Below are 22622 nucleotides of genomic sequence, written 5' to 3'. Positions count from 1 at the left end.
AGTTCCCATAACTCTTACTTTTTCAGGTAATTGGTATATTTATTATCCGTTGTGTTAGCATTAAATATTAATTATTATAATTATGTGTAATTATATACATATTACACACAGTACTTATTTTGCACATATACTATATAATAGAGAGTAAAGGTCTTAAAACACCATATTGAGATTAAATGCTACATCTTTCCTGAATAAAAGTACTTTTCTCAATGGAAGTGGTTTAATACAGACATTTAAGTTACTTTGGTTTCTAGAAAAATAACTTTTTTGCAGTCATAGGGCCTGACCTCCTCCTGTTAAATTTAACACAAAGGTTGCTGCTCATCTTCAAAGCAGCACAACTAAGCTCTTGGAATATATTCCTTAAAATACACTTAATGTTCCTCATTGCTGCAGTGAATAGTGCACATGTGTGAGGATCAGGAATTTGCAGTATCAAGTAGGAGGTGACTGTAACTGTTTTGGTCATGTGCATATTAATTCCAACCCCTGGCACATTCCCCGGGTGGGAGATTTCGCACACAAGGCGAGTCCCCAGTGGGAGGCAAAGGCAGCTCTAAAGTATTACCCACGTGCAGTTCTTGGCAGGTGACCCACTAAAGCAGAGTTTTGAGCCTTGTGCTTGCACTGCTGTCATTTCTGGGACTAGTTTCCTGCTGGGAATGTAACCCCCATCACGGGAGTAAGCAGGGATGTGCCACTGCATCTGCTACAAAGCTGCCTAAAAATACCCCCCAAGTGGACAATGCCATGTGGTGTTCTAGGGACACAAACCAGGCTGTCAGCAAAGATTAATGATTGTTCAGCTACATGCCAAGCACATCTCAGAGTCTTAAAAAACCACAAACAATCATTTGATATTCTGTTATACACGTAATCTCTCAAGATTTATTATCATTGCTATTTAACGAATTTGCATCAGTGAAAGCATAATAAGAACATCTCATCCAAGTTTACATTGTAAGAAATGAGCCCATCTTGCAGCTTGTTTCAGTTTAAGGAAGTTCTCTGGAAATGTAGATTTTGTTCTAGAAGACACTTCCCTTCAGGTTGACATTTTTCCCTGTGCAGATCAGATGAGCCTGATTCTTTTGCCAGTCTCTCTCCTTAAAATCCCAGTTCTGCAGACTGAATCTTTCAACAAGAGCTACATGTTACTGTTCTCTCTACAGATGCTGTTTGAAATACCTGCCTGTATTTTCTTGCTCGTGTCTATTACCAGACTCCTTGAATTTAAAAGGTATGGTCAGAGGGCACAAATTACTACAATGCAAATAAGTGCAGGTTCTTAAATCACAGACACAACTTTGTCCCTCATCCTTCGTGGTGCCATACAATTTGCAGAGGGTAAACTCTCCAGATCTTTGCATTTTTGAGGCTTTCAAATTCCTATTGAATAGGATTTTGAAGATATTTACAAATATTATTATTAATTCATAAATTGCTGACCTTGAAATGAAGCCCTACCTTTATTTTATGTAAAATGGGAGTGTGATTAGACACAGAATGGAATCACAGTAGCTGCAGGTCCTGGGCCTTCAATGAGAGCTGTGTGTAAATGGATCTCAATGTAAGATCAGCACCATGATTTTTTAAAAATCATTCAGAAAAAACATGACTGAAGCTAATGGGCTTTAAATATATTTTGTTACTGTTACTGTATTTGTGGCTGAAAATCCCCAAATTACATGTATACCACGGTACAGCCAGAGGAAAGAGCTTTACAAACATTTCTGTTTATATATTTTGAGAAAAATGATTACAGACTCTTAAAAACATAGGTTATAAAACCACTACAGATTGAACTTCATTCTCATTATGTACTGTGCTGGTTTGCCAATTCTGCACACACAGAAACCATGAGAGAGACTGTTCCAAAGTCTTATGAGCTTGTTTTTCTCAGGAAACCACCGTTCCAAGAATTGTAAGATGAAGAAAAACATGAAGTTGGAATCAGAAGGCCTAAATTAGCAACTCTGAAGACTGTCAGTATGTTTTGTAATCCACAGGAGGAGAAAACCACAAGTGCTGTTAGGGACAAGTGTGTCTAATATCCAAATCTGACATTTCTGTAACCATCCACCACTGGGATCACCACCCCTACACAGCCAAGAGTTTGGTACTTTAACACAGGGGACAAGCTCACATGTTTGTGGGCAATTATTCCAGGAAACAGCAAATCATGTTACCTCAACAACTCCACAGATTCTTTCTTCTCTAGAAAAAATATTGAGTAGATTGGGGGATACCTGTGCATGTTGCACATTTTAATTTAAGAACACAATAAGAGAAGTTTTTCATTACTTTTACGATTATCTACTGATTAGTTTTTATTTCCTACATGACTATGCATTTCAATCTCTTTTACTCTCCTTTTTCTTTTGTGCTAAACCAAACATTTGCCAACTCCATCACCATGGCTGAAATAGTTTCCCATTAAAAAGGAACAAGAGCATCCTACTGTTTATTGCCTTCTCATCTTCCAGGCTGGAATTACAATCATCCTTGAGATGTGCATACAGTGTGTTGACACTCAAGACCACTATGAAAGCTTAACTTTGCAAGATCTATATCATATAATTTCCTCACTGTAACTCTTGGAATTCCAAAAGAAAACCAACATATGCAAAACCCAACAACAGAAAACAACTTATATGGCCTAAGATCACTTTACTACTCCCTTATCTTTCAGTAACTCTTGGCTTGCTGTTGTGTGCCTAAAAGGATCCAAAATACACATATTTGAGTTATAGAATCTTGATCATCAGGTTGAACTGAAAAAAAGATGCACCTGCAGGTTCTGTTTATCTGCTTCTCTATATTATTTAGCAGTGCACACACAGAGGGAACATCTTTCTTCCCCTCAAACCTCAGCTGTCCCACGCTGACAGATCCAACTCACAGCAGAGCTGCATAGTTCACATGTGCACTTCTGCTGGGACTGAGGGTTTGTTTCCTGCCTCTCCCACCAGGGAGAACCGTGATCTCCTAGTCTGATACAGACTTGGGAGCTTTGTCTACCTCCTTTTACAGTCCTGCCATTGACTGGATGTCCTCCCAGAGGGCTGGAGCCACAGTTCTCGATCTCAGCAAAGCCACACACCATTTACACCCAGAGACAAATCAGGATCCTTGGGGCCAAAGGACAGCAGAGAGGTTTGCATGTGCCTCTGGAAACAAGAAACTGAGATGGTACAGAGAGCACCACTCACTGCTCACAGGCATTGAAAGGTGGTGAAGGATCTAAATACTGTGGAATGCCAGAGAAATAACCTCTGGTAGCCTCTGATCCTCAGCTGGGGGATTTCTGGGCTGTAAAAAAGCCAACAGTAGAGTGAACCATAAACCCTGGGAGATCTGCTTCTGCATCCCTGGCACGTGTCCAGCAGTGCAGGATATTTGCACCCAATAACCCAGGCAGTTGTGCACCATTTTCACTGAGGAAGCTTAAAGAGCAAGCAAACAAACAAAAAATTACTGGGCAGTGTATCATCAACTTTAGTTTAGTGATGAGAGAGTGAGCTGCTCAAACCTGATGTCAGGTGTATCGAGGAGAACCCATGGACCACAATGGAAGCAAACCACACACACTCTTGGCAGCAGTTACCCAGAAAGTATGAAAGCACCAGGAGCTGACTAAACAAATCAGGAACCTGAAACCAGCCAGTGAGCTCAGCTATGCTGGTTTTCCTGCTGGAGCCAGAGGAAAGTGGTGCTCAGCCAACCAAGCACTGGGAGCTGCTCCGGTCCCTTGGAAAACACACCACCCTGGGCTGCCAAGCTTTAGTAGATAAGTGCCACTCTTCCCTGTCAACATCCTGAATATCTTCCCAAGCATAGGACAGACAGGTGGCCAAAGCTCCAGCATGGCCAAGGACTAGCTCATAGGCATCTCACATTTCATGATGTCACCAGGAGACCTGGCCTGGTTTGCACAGGACACTCAAAAGGCTCCGTGGGGAGGGGCACAGAAGAGTCATTTCTGAGGGAAGCTTTGTCAGTCTCATATCTTGTGGATTCCTGCCTTCCTGTAGGCCAGTAACTTCAGTCCCAACCTCAGGCATATAGTGATATATGATACACAGTGAAATACTGAGTATTTTTCAGGAATCAATGAAGAAACCCTAGAAAAAAGGTAGTTCAATACTAGTCAGGCCTGCACAAGATCACAGCTTTATCCACTACACTTTTCTGTGTGTTACCAAGTAATTCAGCAAAGTTTTGTCCACTAGATACTGACTTACATGTTTCTCTGTTACCCATCTGTTCAACCTACTTTCGTAATTCCATGTTCTCCATTACAAAATTACCCCTTATTTGGCAGTTTCCTAAAATACAAAAAAATCTTTACAGGCAAAAGGTAGTGACAGTACCATTAAGGCAGTTGAAATTTAGTTGCCTTTGTTACAGTGCCCTAACAGAAACTAAGGCAATGCAATAGCAGTTGCTATCCAGTCCCCCTGCAACAATCCTGTGTTGCAGGAACTACCACATGGAAATTCTTTAAAACTATCATTTAGGCTTCTTTCCAGACTACTTTAAATATTTATATATATTTATAAACATATATGATTTTTTGGTGTGTTTATATAAACATAAGTTAAAATAAATTAACATAACAATTTCATGTCCAATATAAGACACCAAAAAAGCCAAATTCTGTTATCTGAAACATATATAACACCTTAATGCAATCAGTTGGACAAGGTCAAGCAAGCACAACATCATTTGGCAGGTAGCCCCTAATTTCCAACACTTCGTAGAAGGGACACTATTCTTCTATACCTGTTTATAAATGTTCTAGAATTAATTCTAAATTTTGTTTCACTTCTTCTTAAAGAGTATTTAGACTGTATAACATTAGAAGTTCTCAATATGCTATTAGTAAGTTGGGTCAGCTACACAGAATTACATTTTACTCTTTGTCACAACCTTACAGTGGCATCTACTTAAATGCTATACTCTTTTCTAAGTAAAAAAAAATTCAGTCTGGTTCTCATTCCCACATTTACAGCATGTCTGTTTTAAAACAATAATCTAAGTTCTACTATGACCAAATGTCAACAGTTCTTTTGTCTTATAAATATTGTCTCTCAGCACCTCCACATTTGATGCATACCTTGCCAACTGCTATTGCCTTGCTAATAATTCATTATCACTTACTACTCATCAGAATAAATTTTTTAACTACAAAAATTCTCCAGTACTGAGATGGCCATGTAAACCATTTTACCACAGCTGGCTGAGAAGTACATTTTTGTGGTTTTGCAAGCTGATTCCCTTTCGTGAAAAGTTTTCAAGAAAACAAGCAAAATGAGATCCCAGACATCTGAATCACCAGACAGTAAAAAAAAAAATTATATATATATTTAAGTATTTGACTTCCTAAAGCAAAAATACAAACTGTCAGTGACCCCTTTGTGTGTGCAGTCAGAGCACCCCATTCCTGGTTGCAACAGGTAAAACATTTACTTCAGTCCAGTCAATGAGTCCAGTCCTTCATTTCAGCCCAACTGGAAGTCGTTTTTTTAAGCAGAACAGCAATTAAAAAACAAACACATCTCCTTCATCTCTGGACTAGGGACACTGACCTTATAAATATCTGAAATTCTTCCAATGCCTGCAAACAAAAATGGACTGCAGGCAGCCATGATCATATGTCACCCTGACAAAACATTCTTACTCCTTGGCTACTTTTTGGAAAGGTTATTTGCTGTCAATCAAGTGACAAGTTCTGCTTATAATAATGGTGATGACATCAGACCTGTAGAAGAGAAGATTAGTATGGGGAGTCTAAATATATAAACCAGAAGGTCATGGGACACATCCAATGTCAGTTGGAGTCAATGGCCTCCATTCGGTTTGATCAAAACTGGATCCATGGAGGATTAAGAGGTTCATATACATATATTTATTTATTTTCCCTATAGCCAATATGGTTTGCAGCCTAGGATTTTTTAAGGTGACCTGGATCTCTGATATGTCTGACAAGAAAAGGTGCTCGTCCCTATTTTTATTTTTAGGTGGCCATATATAGTCAGTCATGTTCATCCTTTCCAAAGTGGGACTGGCCCTGTGGAGGTAACGGGCAGGAATTGTTCCAAACAGCAGGCTGGGGGCTCTGCCCACACACTGCTTTTGCCATTTGGAGGTGTTTACAAAGCCACTGGGCAAGAGGCCAGCTCGTGTTTTAAGCCTCAGGTTGGACACAATGGTTGGTCAGTGTGTTGAGGCCTATAAAGCACAAGTCAGCAGCTTTTCCTGTCGGGCAGCAAATAACTAAATTTCATTTGTCTCAAATGGGATTTTAGTTGTCCAGGGCTGCAGGACAAAGGGACTGTCCCCCCCCCCCCGACAGCTGGACTGGATGATTTGTGAAATGTATTTTTAGAAGTCCTATTTGCCTACATGTATGCCTGCATTGTCAAACATCCAGGCAGCAAGAGGGGTCAGGCTCGGAGCCACGAGGGCTGTGACATACTGTACAAACTGTACCACACTGCTCCATCTAACCCTGCATTTCCATTCCTGCTCCCCTCCAACCCAAAGATACAGCCCAAACATCAGTGCAGCACTCCTGCTGTTCTCCCTGCACTTCCACGTGCTGTCAGGACAGCATTCACAGTAATTAGTAACCACAAAGGGGAAATCACTGCTGATACAATAGGACATTAGTGCTCAAGCCTGTTTTCCAAAATCACCCTGATTTTCCCCACATTTCCTTTTCCTAAACATACCTCTACCTGATTAACAGAAACAAACTCTTGTAAATTAGCTTTTTCCTTTAACAAGACAACACACTCTTGTGGGATTTTATTACTAACATTGATCCTCCTAATCTTATCCCACACCTTGCTGATTGGCATATCCTCATTAACATCTGCTCATGGCTATTGTGCCAGTGCTGCTTTTTTCCCAAGCTAATGATTTCTTCCTCCTACAGCCTATGACATCCAGTTGCACTCCTAATACATTTCAAAGCTGGTTTCCTATCTCTAAACAACATTGTTACATTTTTTGTTGAAACAGTGCACTGATTTCCTTCCCTTCCTACTCAATGTAGGTCTTGGAAAGCCCTTTTGACATATATGTAACATCAATGGGAAAATCATAAATATAACTGAATACATTTATTCTATGCTGATTTACATAGGACTTTACTAAATAGTTATTACCATCTTTCATAACAGTTAGAACTCACAAAATAAAAATAAAATATTCAGGATAAATATTGCATTTATGCCTTCAAGAAAATAATTTTAATGTACAATGTCACAATGGATATCTACACTCCATATTTTCTAGTCCCAGAAAGTTTCCCCTTTATTCTGCATTGGTTATTACACCCTCTGTTGAACTGCATGTTTTCATGCCCTGTTCATATTAGGAAGTGTGAACTTCCTATTTATTTCACGGTCTGTCTAAAATTGCTGCCATCTGGTAAAACATATTAGCTTTAAGGCTGAGATTCTTACCAGTCTTTTGTGCCTTTATGTTCTTAATCTATAAACTTCATCTGTAGGAAATTTCAAATGAAATGTCTGATCTTCAGAGACAGTCATGTGTTAAAAGTTGTTATACAGCACTGTAAAAAAACCCTATAATAATATGTAAATAAATCAAGCAAGTCAAAATAAAAAATACACCTATTGTGTGTAGCTTCACTCTTAGTGTTGACAGAACTAAATCCTGCACAGCTCCACTGAATACAATTAAATCACCAGGAAAACAAAATAGGAGCAGATCTGGACACCTTCAGGTAGTGTGAAAGGACATGCTCATGCCTTGTACTGACCTGTAAGTCTGGTTTGTAGAACAGATTTCTGCCTGAGAATATGCTTCAGGGAGCGTGGCCTATGTACTTTTGGGATCTCTTGGTGAAATTGCAGAGACCTGGACAGATCCAAGGGCTGGGAATCACCAACCATGGGAAGTTCAACAGGGGGAAATGCTGGATTCTGCCCCTGGGATGGGGTAACCCCAGATAGACGGACAGACTGGGAATGAGAGGCTGGAGAGCAGAGCTGGGAAAGGGCCCTGGGGGTCCTGGTGGTGCCAGTTGTCCCTGAGTCAGCAGTGCCCTGTCAGCCAGGAGGGACATCCCTGTCCTGGGGCATCAGGGAGGGGATTGTCCTGCTCTGCTCTGCCCTGGGGAGGCCTCACCTCAACATTGGGGCAGTTTGGGGGGACACAATGTAGGGAAGGGATTGAGCCATTGGAGAGTGTCCAAAGGAGGGACACGGAGATGGGGAAGGGCCTTGATTGGAAGGCGTGTGAGGACACTGAGGGCACTTGGTGTGTTCAGCTGGAGCAGAGGAGACTGAGGGGAGACCTCAGTGCAGTTCCAGTTGCTGGGCAGGGGCAGAGGAGGGGCAGGGACTGAGCTCTGCTCTGGGGGGACCAGGGACAGCAGCCAGGGAATGGCTGGAGCTGTGTCAAGGCAGGCTCAGGTTGGATCTCAGCAAAAGGTTCTTCCCCCAGAGGCTGGTTGGGCACTGCCCAGGCTGCCCAGGGCAGTGGGCACAGCCCCAAGGCTGCCAGAGCTCCAGGAGGGTTTGGATGATCCTCTGGGACACAGGGGGTGACTCTTGGGGCTGGGCCTGTGCAGGGCCAGGAGTTGAATTGATGATCCTTGTGGGTCCCTTCCAACTCAGCACATTCTGTGACTGTGAACTGCATGTTGGTAAAACACAGAGTACAACAGAAGGAGTTGTGGTGGGTGGCCACCAGCTGTGCAATGTGATTGCCAGCTGTTCACCAGGGCAGGAGGTGGTTGTGATCCTGAAGCACCATATCACAGCCAAGAACTGCAAGGTGGCTTGGAGAGGAGAGGGTTTCTGGAGAGCAGAACAGTTCTCAGGTGGGAAATGTCAACAGCTCACCAGGGCTCAGACTTCTTTTGGGACAGGCCCAGAGTGGACAGGCCACATGACTCAAGTGTGAGTGACAATGTTTGCCTTAGTACCTCCTGATGGTTTCCTTCTTCCTCCAACAGCCCCAGCACTGCTCTGGGTGACACAGCCTCAGCACCAGACCAACTTGAGCTCCTCCAGAGCCAGTCACAGCTAAGAAGCTCCAGATTGGGCACCCTGCTTCCCACAGCCAGGGAATATAAGTATCCCAAAAAAGATATGTCTGTCTCTGTGTGTTAATATCTCTCTCTTCATTCCTAAAAAAACCTCCCAAACCCCAAACCCAAACCAACACAAAAACAAGAGGCATTTTGTGTTTGTTTTTTTTTTTTTTGGGTTTTTTTTTGTGGGTTGTTGGGGTTTTTTGGGTGGTTTTTTTTTTTTTTTTACTTTTAAGGTCTAGCCTCAAAATCTGGCCTGGGAGGAAGGAAAATCCATCCCAGTATTTTATTTTCTCTTTCAGGCTCCTTTTGACTTCCTTTACACTCAGTTTTTCCACTTCCTACCTAGACCTCCCTTCCAATCAAAATCTTGTTGAAACCTTATCAGAGTCATTCTTATCTTTTTTAAAAATCAATATTTCCTCTACCTTTTAGTTAAAAGCAGGAAAAAAAAGAAAAAAGTTACCATTTCCAGTCCTTTATACTTTCAGTATATAGTCTTCCAGTACAAGAATACTCTAACACCTCTCTCTCTCCCTCTCAGGAGCCAACAATATGACAGCCTTCTGTTCCCTTGTGTCTTTCCAAGTATTTCCCAGGTATCTCTTAATTTGAGGACTAAATTTACTAGGAAGAGACACACTTAGCAGACATGCAAGAATCAGGAGAGTTCAGAGGGAGGCACTGATGAGAAGCCCAGTCTGCCAGCAACCATCTGTTCCAGAGAGGGAAACAAAGCCACAGATTGCTCCCAGGCAGCTCCCCGCAGACACTACTTGAGGACTATTTCTAGTTTGTGGCTGGAAGGTGTGCAATAAATTGACAATTTCACTTCTTCCCACAGAGTTTTCTGATTAGCAGCACTGAAATTACTGTTATTTTCACTTTATGAGTATCGTATCCAAGTGTGTGGGTTTGGGTTTTTTTGAGGGGGGAACTAGAGCCAGATGATTGGATGCTGAGCCCTGTAGGCAAAATTTTTGCTTGCATATATTCCAACAATTTTTAAGTACTCTACTACTACTACACATTACCTTATTTTCTAACTTCTACCAGACACTTCTGTACATTTAAAATGTTTGTTCCATGTAAAATATAAGATTCTAAATAAGTCCTGTAAATAAAAACCAATCACTTTTTACTAAGAAAGACAGGATTAACAGAAGACTATTTCTATGGAAAGAGGACTTGCAAACACATCATACTGCACAGCAAACTTTTCTGTATAAAATCTGCATTAAGCCTGAGAAATAACATCGAACCAGTTTAAATTGGCACAGCAAAGCCATCACAGACCAGGCCTATTTCTGAGCAACTCCTAAAGCTGGCAGCACCATGACAGCCATGTCCAAGGGATCCATTTGAGATAATGTTTGTGCATTTTACCTAATTCCCAAATAAATCCATGGAGCAGCAGCGTTCCACCCTGCAGCTTGCCCAGCGGGTGGCTCTGGATGGAGGAGGAACAACAGAGAACTTCGCAGGTGCCGCCGGGGATCTCCATTTCCATTTCCAGAGGCTCTCCTGAGGCAGGACCGCAAAACATCACAATGAGAAACCTCAAAATTTTAAGTACATATAAAACATTCGCTCATTATTTCTTTCCCTTCTCCCGTACCAGGCCGCCCCGCGGCCTCTTTCCCCCGCGCTCCCCTCACGGCCGGGCCCGGCCCTGGCGGTCCGTGTGACCCCTCCCGGGGCCGCCCAAAGCCCCCTCTGCGGATCCCCCGGGCCCGGGGGCCCCGGTCTCCCCTCGCCGCCGCCGCCGCCGTCCCCTCTGCCCTCAGCCCGCCCCTCCGCCCTCCGCCGGCACCGCCCGCTCCCGCCCTCCCCTTCCCGCTGTCACTCGCGGCTCCGCCCGCCCCTCTCCGGCCCCTCCCCGGCCCCGGCGGAGCCGCCGCCGTTTCCGGAGCGCTCGGCGCGGGGCCCGGGGCTGTCGCGGGCAGGTGAGTGAGCGCCGCGCCGACCCCGCCGAGCCTCGGGCCCGGCCCGGCCCCGCCGCCCCTCCCCGGCCCCGCTGCTCCCCACCGCCCTGCCGGCGGGCCCGGCCGTGCGGGGCTCCGGGCTGGCGCGTTCGGCGGTGCCGCCGCTCCGCCCTCCCCGGGCGCCGCGGGGACGGGGCGCGGAGGGCGGCGGGGAGCGGCGGCCGCCCGGGGCAGCGCCTGGGCCGCTCGGGGGGCGGCGGCGGGGCCGGGGGAGCCCCGGCCGGGGGGAGGCAGGGCGGCCGTGCCCGGGGCTGTGGCCGCGCTGCCCCGGCGGGGCCGGGCCGGCTGTGGCGGCGGGGGCAGCCCGGGGCGGTGTCGGGGGCAGCCCGGGGCGGTGTCGGGGGCAGCCCGGGGCGGTGTCGGGGGCAGCCCGGGGCGGTGTCGGGGGCAGCCCGGGGCGGTGTCGGGGGCAGCCCGGGGCGGTGTCGGGGGCAGCCCGGGGCGGTGTCGCGGCCGCCCCCCGTGCCCGCCGCCGTGCCCCGTGTGCGGGCAGCCCGGGCAGCGCGGCGGGGCCGGGACTGCGCCTGCGGGAATTCCTGCGCACCTTCCCGATCCACAGGGACCCGGCCCCGCCGCCCCCCGGCCCCGGGGCGGCCCCGCCGTGCGGCCTCCGGGCGGTGCCGGCCGGACCTCCCCGGACCTCCCCGGGCAGGGCGGTCCCGGCCGGGCCCCCCCGCGCCCCCGGCCCCGCAGCGCGGCCCGCACAGATTGTTCACCTGATGCGAGCTGGAAGTGCCGCTTGTGGTTGCCGAGCCTTATGCTGTGTGCATATGGTAGCTGCCAGCAGAAGAGGATAACGCGTTTTGGGCTGTAGCTTAAAACTTTACTGATGTTCCTTTGCCTCTCCCTGCTCCAGGGGTTTTGTCGTGTGAGCGGAGAGGAAGTGGTGCAGGTACGTGTTTGTCGGGTGGATGTCGGCTTGGGAATTTGAAAGCGGTTGGAGGATCTTGTTTGTTTGCTTTATGAGCGATTATAAACGTTATTACAGGTATAAATCGGCCATTGTTGTTATCGCCGTTGTTTTTATGGAGGAGCAGGTGTCTGGGTGTCTGAAGAGCAGGTACCCCAGTGCCGTGTGACCACAGTGCACTCGGTGTTTCAGTGGGTCATCCAGTGGTTTGGGGGCACACACGGTTGGTTCCCAAAATGTCACTGCACGTGGAACCGCCGGGGTGGCTGGTGGACAACCTCAAACCTAGAGACTGTGGATTTTCAGGTTACTGTTGCTCGCTGTTTCTGTTCTCTCAGCCCAGTGCTCTGGGCAAAGAGGCAGTGGTGCTCTTGAGGAACTGTTTTTGTTTTCTGTGGGCGATGGGCGGCCGGAGCTCCCCTTCCCTCACCTCGCTGAGGTATGTGGTGTGTGTCGGTGGCTCCCGGCCACATGGAGGTTTTGGTATGCAGCTCATGGGATCAGCAGTGTTGGCTGGTTTTGGTATGTGCACAGGTGCTATTTGTGTATCATGGGTATCAACATGATTTTGCACTTGGCTGGAGTCTTCTACAGGCAACGTCTCTACAGAAGATAAGCTGAGCCGTTCTGTAAGGAATGACGGTTTTCCAAGTTCAAGACTTGCACGGGGTTTTTCTTTCTTCCTTTGTTTTCTGTTTTGTACTTTTCTTCCTAGAAGGACTTTGTAAGTATTTAATCTGTCGTTGGGAAGAAGGTGTTTCAGGGCAACGTAAGTGTTTCTGGTGCTTTGTGGAACCTTTGAGGTGTGAGTAACCAGGCTGGAAGCAGCACAGAGCCACTGCTTTCCATGAATTTTGTGGTGCTGCTTCCTAGGTCAGTGTAAGGCAGAAACCCTTCCATTGGCATTTCTTGTCCTGAATCAGGAGTTACTCAGGGTACTTAGGAAACTAGAAATAATGCATATAGGGAGTATTTTTCTGGTTGAACGTCTGTTCTTGAGACTCTGAAATTTGATTAACATGTAAATAGTCCCTCATAAAAAATAATAATGAAAATATCTGAAACAAACATTTAGAAGAGAAGTGTAGGTTTCTTCTACTTCTTGAACCTCAACTTGGATTTGATCACTTGGATCTTATTTTTCTGTGGATCTGCTGTCTCCACCTCGAGAGCTTTATTTCTCTCTTCTTCCCACTATTTATTATTTGTCAAAACCTCTTCTTCCCCAGCATACAAATGACGACCAGTCTTTTTTTTTTTTGCAGCAAAACAGTTGTATTTTTCTGTCCTGTAAGCTTTCCTTTATACCTGGCACTGACAGTCATTTTGAGTGCTGCCACTTGACACAACCCTGTTTTGAGTAGTGAGAGGCAAGAGAAATTGTGCTGCTGCTTTTGTTTATGTAGTAGTACTGGAATAGGAAAAGACTTGTTCTTGGTACAATGAATGCTGGTACACCAGAAATCCTGCTAATGATAGTGATTAATGGGTGCTGCTCAAAATAGCTATCGCTGCTGATATGACTAATTGTGCTGTGTGAAAGGAGCTCCTTTATTCCCAGTGATCTCAAGGTGTTTCTACAGTTCTAGAGAAGTCCTGATCTGTGCAGACAGATAGCTGCACACTGAGGTGCAGGACTTCCAGGGAAGTATGGCATTTCTCTCAGGAGTTGGATGTGCTGCAGAACCACTTGAGGCTGAAAATGAAGAACATTTTCTTGTGGTTACTGTAGGTAGATAGAATATTATTACTGGAATTGGGTGTCAGCCAGTGCAACACCCTATGTGTTTCAAACAATGCCAGAGTATTGTTAGTGGCTACAGAAAGGGTTTATATCATACATGAAAGATGACATTTCCAGCAGCATGGGTAACCTCATCACAGAGCCTTGTGCCGGGGCTGGCTCTGAGGGCAGTGGGCTCTGCTGGGCCTGGCAAAGTCTGTGTCATGCTGCTCCTCCTGGAGCTCGGTGGTGTGTCTGGATTAGTGTTTCTTACCCTTCCTCGGCCTTTGGGCAACAGCAATGGATTAGTAACACACTGCAGGCAATCTCCTGCTCTCCAGGCCTTATCACGTTCCAGGTTCTGGGTAGATTTTGTATGTATTGTGGCTGCAAGCAATGCTGGAAACGTGTATGGGGGCTGTGGATCTACATTAGAGGAGGTGCTCTGCCTTGATACCTGTGAAATCTGAAATTTTGGCTGGTAGGATGAAAAAATATTCTGAAAGTTAAGTAGAATTTGTAAAGATGGGCTCCAAACTCACAGAGAAGAAGCTTAAAGTTGTGTTTGTTGTGCCCCTGGCTTGGTGTGGGTATCTTCTCTTCTGCTGTTTGTGTACCTTGAGATGATGTTATGGCAGGGGGGATTTAGATGTTTGTCCCTTCTGCCCTCAAAGAAACTCTTTAAGATGTGGGGTGGGGGCAATAGGACACATTCAATTCACAAATACTGCTTTCCAGGTTAATTGCTGTTAATTAATTGGTCTGATATGATTCCAGTCTTGTGTTCTGTGAATAAACCATTTTGATACCATCCTAGAATTTTGTTGAAACAGTGATTAAAATAAGGGGGAAAAAAGATTTTTTTTAAAGTGAAACTTCAAAATTAAAATTACAGCTGGTGTTAATGAGGTGTGTTTCACTTTGAAGTGCTCTAATGTGACAAGACAAATTATTTTGAGAACTGTGGTCTTGAAATATCAATCTTACCTTACCCTGCTGTAATTAATGACGATTAGTGTGTTGATTACTTAAGATAAGTTTGGGGGGATTGATCTGTGTGATTCTAAGGTCATAAACTTTGTATGAGGCAAACTGGAACAACCTTGGAGTAAAAGAGAAAGGGGTGTGCGTATGTGTGTGAGAAAGAGCAGAACAGAAGGTTTAGAAATGCTGGTTAAGCTTTGAAGAATGAAAGAAAAGGGCTGAAAAGGGGAGTGCAAAGGACTCCAGGTATGACTGGGGCAATCCTGAGATGTCTGTAGTGTGGGTGGGTCTGAGGTGGGAGGAACTGAGGCTCTGTGAGGCTTTCAGGCATCTTCAAGAGCCTGTGCAGCACGTCAGGCATTTTTCCAGCTGTGAATTGCGTTCCATCCGTGGGACATTGGCTTCAGTCTGGTGATAACACACAGCAGCTTATCCAGTTCAAGTCTGGAGTGTGATACTCTAGGGCTTGGCTCTGAAGAACCACTTTCACAAAGGAAATAAATATTCTTCATCTAAGGAAAGCCCTCATATGAGAACACGATAGCACTAGTGCATGGAATTTTTACTGTATGAGCTAAAAAGCAAACCAAAAACTTTAAAAAACTTTTGCTGTAAAGTAACTGCCCGTGTTTTAGGGTCCCATCAGAGAAACTAATTCCTTAGGAGACATCTTTACAATACTTCCCTTAAATGTCACCAATTCCTGCTTGTGTTTTTAGTGACATTTTCTCCCTGAAATGACTGATGCATATTTTCTGGTTTAGGCCAGCTGGATTTTCATTGTCTTACAACAGAGCTGTAGTCCTTTGTGGTCTTCTGTTGCTTGCTTTCCTAACAGTTCTCTGCTTTTTCAAGTCGTTGGGGGTTTTGGGTCAGTGTGGCTCTGTTTTGTTTTATGGAGTCATGTTTCAGTGGGGTACTTGTCAGGCTCCAGTGTTTTCTGATAAGCATTTCTTTACAATAGCATTGCAAAAGACAGATTCTCTGGAAAATTTCAACAGGAAAATTCCTCCACCACCTTGTCGGTCACTCCTGCTCGGGCTGAGATATTCTGTTTTTGTTGTTTCCTGGCACTACAGGTGTGTAGGTTAGAGTGCTGTAAGGGAACACATCAACTGGCTGTTTAATAACAGTATTTTAGGTGTGATTCTTGTTTGGTTGTGCACTCAAAGTTGACATTTAAATGGTGCTGTCCAATTATAGAAAATTCCTCTCAGGCTCTGTGCAGTGTACTCTGCAATCTGGGAACAGAGCGAAGCTCAAACAGTTTCTGAAAGTAAGAGAAAGTTTGTTTCCCTTGATAAAAATAATAATGTTGAGCTTTGATTCTTTAATGCTTTATTCTAACACATTTTGGGAACTTTAAAGCAGTGTATGGAATGTGTTGTAGAGGAGAGGGTAGTGTGGGAGAAGAGCAGGAAGAAGAGACTGAGAGGGACCTTTTTTCCACTTCCTTCTTTCTCCTTGGGCATCCCTAGTGTGATTCATTCATGTGAGGGTTATCTCCCAAGGACATACATCTTTAATCCTGTCAGTGAGTGAGTGTTTTTAGTTTCCCAAGTAGATTACCTGACTGTCATAACTGGTATGTTTGTGAGTTTCTGGGTCGTGTTGGGAATTCCTCTGGACTTACTGGGGTAAAATTAGATCCTTTGAAGTGTGTCCACATGATCTGTCTGATACCAGAATATTCAGAGCAATGTTCCTGGTATTTTTTAATGAAAGTTGAACTTCCTGCTCTTCTCTACATATTACAGAACTTGGCTAATTGTGCCTTAGAAGAACAGTTTGAGTCCAAGCACAAGAACTTCCCTGGAGAAAGATAAAGCACCTGAATATCTACAGCTCACATTCCAGAAAAATCTGGAGTTCTTTTAAAGTGTTGCTTCCTAAGTGTCTAAGTACAAGATAATAATTTTAAAAGTTCCTTAAAAATACTTGAAGCTGGCAATGTCGTCCTGAAGAAGCTGGACACTCTTTTTTATGGCCCAGCACATAACAAATGCTGAAAAGCAGAGAAAGCTGTAGTGACTAGGAAGGACAGACACAGAAACACTCTCCTACCTGAAAGCCTTCTTGTGTGTGCATCCTCACAGCTTGAGTGAAAGACTGGGGAAACACAGGGGAAGGATGACACTGGGGAAACACAGGGGAAGGATGACACTGGGGAAACACAGGGGAAGGATGACACTGGGGAAACACAGGGGAAGGATGACACTGGGGAAACACAGGGGAAGGATGACACTGGGGAAACACAGGGGAAGGATGACACTGGGGAAACACAGGGGAAGGATGACACTGGGGAAACACAGGGGAAGGATGACACTGGGGAAACGTGATTCTGTGCCAGACTCCAAAAGATTTGAGGAACGTAACCTCTTTCTGTTGAGTATTTCAAAATTTTTCTCAGAATGCTGTTTGCAAGTCTTGCACCAGAGGGTATTGTATTATGTGGAAGGAGGAAGAACACAAGGAGGAAGAGGCTACCTTGAAATGTCCTCCTTCCAGTTCTGTGTGTTCTTCTGCAGGGTAACTTCAGTGTAGAATGAGTTGATCATCTCTGAACGCTCAGAAGAAACCATGATTGTCAAATGAAGGTCCAAATGAATGCAGGTTTTCATCATTTGTTAAATGTGTTTAGTTAAAAGATGGGAAGAGCCTGAGGAGAGGGGATTTTTTGGCAGGAGGGCAGAGTGACAACACTGCCTGTTGTTGAGTGCTCTGCAATTCTTTGTCCAAGCAGTTGAAGGCCAGGTGGTGGAGAACAGTGGCAACTAGAACTGTGGAAAGACATTGTTACAGAATCCAGATCATGAGTGCATGTTTCATAGCTCCAGAATAAACTTTATTTAGCTTCTTACCAAAGACATAGTTGGATATTTGTGGGTTTTTTGGCTGAACGACACAGTTTGCAAATATGTAAATAATAAGCTAATAAGAAATACCCTTTTTTCTCCGTGAGAGGAGTATTTGCAAGCAGATGATGCAATCAAGAACTTGAATATGATGATGAAAAATGGGGTCTACTGCTAAATATATGCACGTATTGTTTAGAAAAACCGAAAGCTTTCATTAATTAATTAGGCAGAAGAGCATGAATAAACTGTGTACGATTTGGTAGCGCTCAAGTTTTGGTTTAGCGAGTTCAGCTCTGAGGAGTGCAGGTGAAATCCAGGCTGCTGAGTTGCTGCTGTTGTTGGCAGGAGAGCAGAGGTGTGAGTGGGTACTTGTACATTCCTTACCTGCAGAGAGCAACCCGGGTGTACTTTTCTAACCCCCAGTGCAGGACAAACAGATTGCCTTTGTACCAGTGTAGATACACAGGCTGATAGAACCAGGCTTAAGGCTCTGGTGGTCTTATAACTTGCACTTCTTTTTTAGCTGTTTTTGAAGAGAAGTTGCTGAAGTTTATGGATAGAAGAGCAGGGTATGTTAACTAAAAATTAAATTTCTGAAATTAATGCAAGTATATGTGGACTTCTAATACCATGGCTTATTTTTCTTAAGAAACTTCCATGCTGGTGAAAACTGTATGGAGTCCTGGAAGGAAATGCCAGTTATTAGAACAAAACTCTGGGAAAAAAGAGCAGATTATAACAGCATATTGTTATTTGGAATATGCTTGGTTCTGTGTTAAAATGTTGGAAAAGTCTTTACTCAAAGAATTTCCAGTCTCTCTATCTGTCTTGTATTGCTTTCAGAAAGAGAATGAAAACATTTTCTCTCAAGCAATCCGATTAGATCTCATAATAAACTTCTTTGTCTAAACATTGCAATAATTTCCAGGGCAACAGATTGTGATGTTGAATTCAGCACTTTGACCTCATTTCGGGTCCAAAGAGGAGCGAGCATTGTAAAGTTTTAGGCAAGTTATTACAAAATAACTTGGTAATTAGCAAATTCTGTATAAAATTTGGCCACGAATTTAGCACAGGTCTGTTCACAGGTTCTTCTTAGCAAAGGTATTCTGCAGATCCAGGTTATCAACCTTAATTTAAATGTTATCTTTCACATAAACTGCTATTTCAGGTTTAAGACTAAATATTGGGTCATGGCACAGCATATGGTCTGGTTTGGCAGTCTTTGGGCAAGTGCACTGAGAGCTTTATCCATGTGGAAAAGTGGCACATCCAACCCGTGCTGTTTTGAAGTTAATCTGTTGCTTGGTTTAGTGGTTAGAAAAGATCCTGCTCTAGTGAAGTGAATCCATTGCTCTGCAGATGTTGCTGAATGTGAAATCTGTTGCAAACCACTAATGATACATCTTCTGTTTTTGTATAGGAATGTTACATTTTTGTGGTGATGGATTGGTATGATAGATTAAATCTGTAGTTGACATACAAGATTTAGGGAAAGTTTTTTGGGTAAAGTGCGTTTTCTTCCTTTGAAGACGGAGCAGGAGAAGAGTTTTTGTTTGGGTTTTGTTTTTCTTTTTTCCATCTTAGTTTCTGGAATGGTTGGGTTTTAGGAGGTTTCATTAGGATTGTCTGATACAGTCAGACAAATGAATAACAGACCACGAATTGCTCTGTGATTGTGCTTCCCCTGAACAGGGTTAGAGGATTAAAGCTCTTCTCTTTCCATATCATGGTGATCACGAGGTCCCTTTGCCATCATGGATATTGTCCTTCAGCCATCAGGAGGTGTTTGGTTGGTGCTGGTCGGGTGTCAGGGAGTTACTGCTCCAGAATCTTTCCTGGTGTGTTTGATTGTGGACATTTCTGAAGGGTGTTCTTTAAGCAGGCACCTTGGGCTGAACACGGGCTGTGTGGGTTCCTGTGGCTTAGGGTGGCAGAGGGCATGGCTGAAGAGCTCCTCTGGCTTTAAAGGTACAACAGATGAAGTTTAATTTGTTCTTAAACAGCTGCACAGAATTTGTTGCTTGTGCAATGCAGTGATGTGAGGCTTTGGTGTTTTTAAACTAAACTTCTCAGTTGGTTTCAGAGGAAATGTCTGTAAATCAGTGTGTTGGTCTCCTCAGAGTCCCCTGTCCTTACTCACTTATCCATTATTCCCTTCCCTTAGGGGCATTGTGGGTGGAAAAGGTCTGTCCAGGCTCTGCCTTCTCTTGTGTTTCAGCACCTTTTGCTGAGTGTCTTTCACTTGAAGGACCTTCATGGCCTCAAGTTTGTGAACTGGGAGAGGAAGGCAACTACTGCTGATTTCATAGGACTGATAAAATTTGGCTTGATGTTAAGTTGTCATTTGTTTGTTCTTTTTCCTGAGACATTCACATTTTTATTGGCTTTTTTCAGCTTCACACTGCAACCAGTGGGTGCTTTTCTCTATCTGATAGAATGTGTTGTTGCTGCTATTTTAAGTCACATTCCGAAACAGGAGAAAATTATGTATTTCAGTCAGGGGCTTTCCTTTAAAAAGTTGTATCTGTGTTTTGTTCTGAAATTGTTTTAGGGCAGATGAGGCAGATTCTTTTCAAAAATTCTTGCGGTTTCAGGGAAATAATATATTGTGTCTTCCTTGCATGTGCTATTTGATATATTCTGTTCTGGAGCATGACTTCTCTCTGCTGTGTTGGTTGTTTTTCACTGCACATGAAATCAGAGATCAAGAAAAACAAGGGTAAGTATAGTTTATGAAATTTTCTACACTACATAATTAAGCTAACTTAAGGTTTTGTAAGTGATACAGCCCTCATAATTATGAGTGTTCATAGGAAGGTGTGCAGTGTTTTGATTCAGATGTTCAGTGTGCTGAAGAGTAAATTGTAATATGAATGCAGGACATCTTGCATGCTGTGTCTGTGCTAAATATTTGTCTCTAAAATGAATTCTAATGTGAGGAAAATTAAATTATATTAGATATAATTTATATTTATATAAAATAATATATATTATAAAATAATATATATTATATATATTATAAATATCTATTATATATATAGTTTGGAACAGTAGACTTGGGGCAAATATGCAAGTAGCTATGTGTGAATATTGAATATTGTGCTTGGTAGGATGTGAAAAACCTCATTGTTCCTCAAAGCACTGTTGCCTTAGTGGATTTAAAATCCCTTATTTAGCTGTCACTCAAGATTTGTGTTGAGGGGTTTTTTTCCCCTCCGTCTTTTACATCACACCACTGATTTAAGACCTGCAGTTCACTGGCTTTCCCTGGCCTTACCCTGTCACAGACAGAGACTGTTTTGGCCAAAAGATGGTGTTGTGAGGGACAGTGCTCCATCTGAAACAGCCCAAACCTGGTGATCTTAGAGGACCCACTGAATATATTCTGAAAAAAGCAGGGAATGGTAATTGCAGCTGTAGAATATCCCTCAGAGAGGGGAAGCATTTGAAAGGTTGACTTACATATCCCAGTGTGTGTCCTCAAGTGTGAGATCCCCTTGTCTTAACTGCTGTGTGTTCCAGCACAACACGTAAGGTGCTGTGTATTTTTTTATGTAGAAACCAGCATTTTAAGAAGTGGTACTTCAAAATTGATGCTTTGTAGTTGATGTGAAGGGAAGAATTGGTTTTTGTTTTCACTGGTGAAATTATTCTTTTTCTGAAACTGCTGCTTAGGTTCTTCCATATGGAAGATATTACCTCAGCTTGGACTGGAGGTTGTGTGGCAGGTACTTGTGGCTTACTCACATTTACTCTGGAATGCCTCTCCTTCTTTTCTTGTTTGTTTGCTTTTCTTTGTTCAGAAATGTTGGGTTTTGTTAAACACATGCATATTGAAGACTGTAGTAAGAAACACGGCAAAGCAACTGCTCACGGTCCTGAGCTCAATAAGTAATCACTGAGACTACTCAATGTAATCTCTTAGAATTAACAAATATTAGGTAAAAAACCTGTTCCTTTATGAATAACAAGCTTAAATCTGGCACTTTTCACAAGGGCATGTAGTGATAGGACAAGGAGGAATGGCCTTAAGCTGAAGGAGGGTAGACTTAGATTGGAGATTAGGAAGAAATCCTTCCCTGGGAGGGTGGGGAGGCCCTGGCACAGGTTGCCCAGAGAAGCTGTGGCTGCCCCTGGATCCCTGGAAGTGTCCAAGGCCAGGCTGGATGGGGCTTGGAGCAACCTGGGCTGGTGGAAGGTGTCCCTGCCCATGACAGGGGGTGGAATGAGATGAGCTTTAAGTTCCCTTCCAACCTAAACTCTGCTATGATTTCAGGATAATTTAGTCAGATTTTTACAACGTTGGTGTGTGGTAAAAACCTCAATGCCACAAGATTTTTTTCATTGATGTTTATTCTTGGGTACTTACCTTTTAGGTGCTTAATAGTATAGACTGCTTAATGTAACACTGAAATTGTTTTTATTGGTAGTAAATAAATATCAGCTCTAATAAAAATTCGTTGTCTTGTCCAAAATATGGACAAAGAAATGGCTACTAAATGGAGTGTGTGGAGTGTGTGTTTCAACTTCAGAGGCAAAGAAATGCCGGCGTAATCACCTGAAAAATATGAAAAGCAGTCTGTGGAATAATTTTCTGTTCCAGACAGAGAATAATACATTAGCTGTAAGAGGAGCTAAGGTTCTGTTTTACAAGTGGCTATACTGTTTAAAATGATTTGCTGATTGGCATGCAGCAACTCAGAAAGCAGCAGGATGCCTTACTAATAGCATTTGAGAGCCCTAAAATATAGTTTAATCTCATTTTTGAATATCATTATATTGATATGCTGTACAAAACCCCATCAGTTTCATTGCCAAGCACACAATCATCTCATTTTTTTATGCTGCTGAATCCAGTCACTCTCCTTTTCTCCTGTGATTATTTTTGTTCCTACTTTTAGTTTTACTGGTTTTTTCCTGCTTTACACTTTAATTCCCGTTTAAAACTCCCCTGTTTGTATGTATTACACAGTGAGGATTGGAATGTTAGCTGAAAGATGGGGAGAGGAATCTACCGTGCTGAAAATGCGAAAGATTTCCTGTTGTTGTTTGGAGTTGGAGTCCCTGCAGCTTAAACTCTCCT

The 22622-nt window shown here is 43.7% G+C and overlaps 1 protein-coding gene and 1 long non-coding RNA gene across 3 annotated transcripts in view; one reads left to right on the top strand and one right to left on the bottom strand.

Annotated features, from left to right (window-relative positions):
• Positions 1-863: 863 nt before the first annotated feature.
• Positions 864-10774, bottom strand: LOC116793160. Its single transcript, XR_004359392.1, has 2 exons — positions 10463-10774; positions 864-1137 (listed from the first exon to the last, which is right to left on the bottom strand). It is a non-coding gene; the product is annotated as an uncharacterized LOC116793160 (long non-coding RNA).
• Positions 10775-10950: 176 nt separating this feature from the next.
• The window catches only part of KIAA0355 (KIAA0355 ortholog), a 59116-nt gene continuing 47444 nt past the window's right edge, over positions 10951-22622 (top strand). Inside the window, exon 1 of one of the 2 annotated variants that reach the window (XM_032701184.1) lies at positions 10951-11022. The gene's annotated coding sequence lies outside the window, so the exon portion shown is untranslated. Of the gene's footprint in view, positions 11023-11803; positions 11954-22622 lie in introns of those variants that run through there. The other variant, XM_032701185.1, reaches the window with a different exon arrangement.

Source organism: Chiroxiphia lanceolata, chromosome 13 (assembly GCF_009829145.1).
Source record: "Chiroxiphia lanceolata isolate bChiLan1 chromosome 13, bChiLan1.pri, whole genome shotgun sequence".
In the NCBI taxonomy this organism is placed as follows: domain Eukaryota; kingdom Metazoa; phylum Chordata; class Aves; order Passeriformes; family Pipridae; genus Chiroxiphia; species Chiroxiphia lanceolata.
The sequence above is the reverse complement of the archived record's forward strand: the minus strand, read 5'-3'. Positions and strand labels throughout refer to the sequence as shown.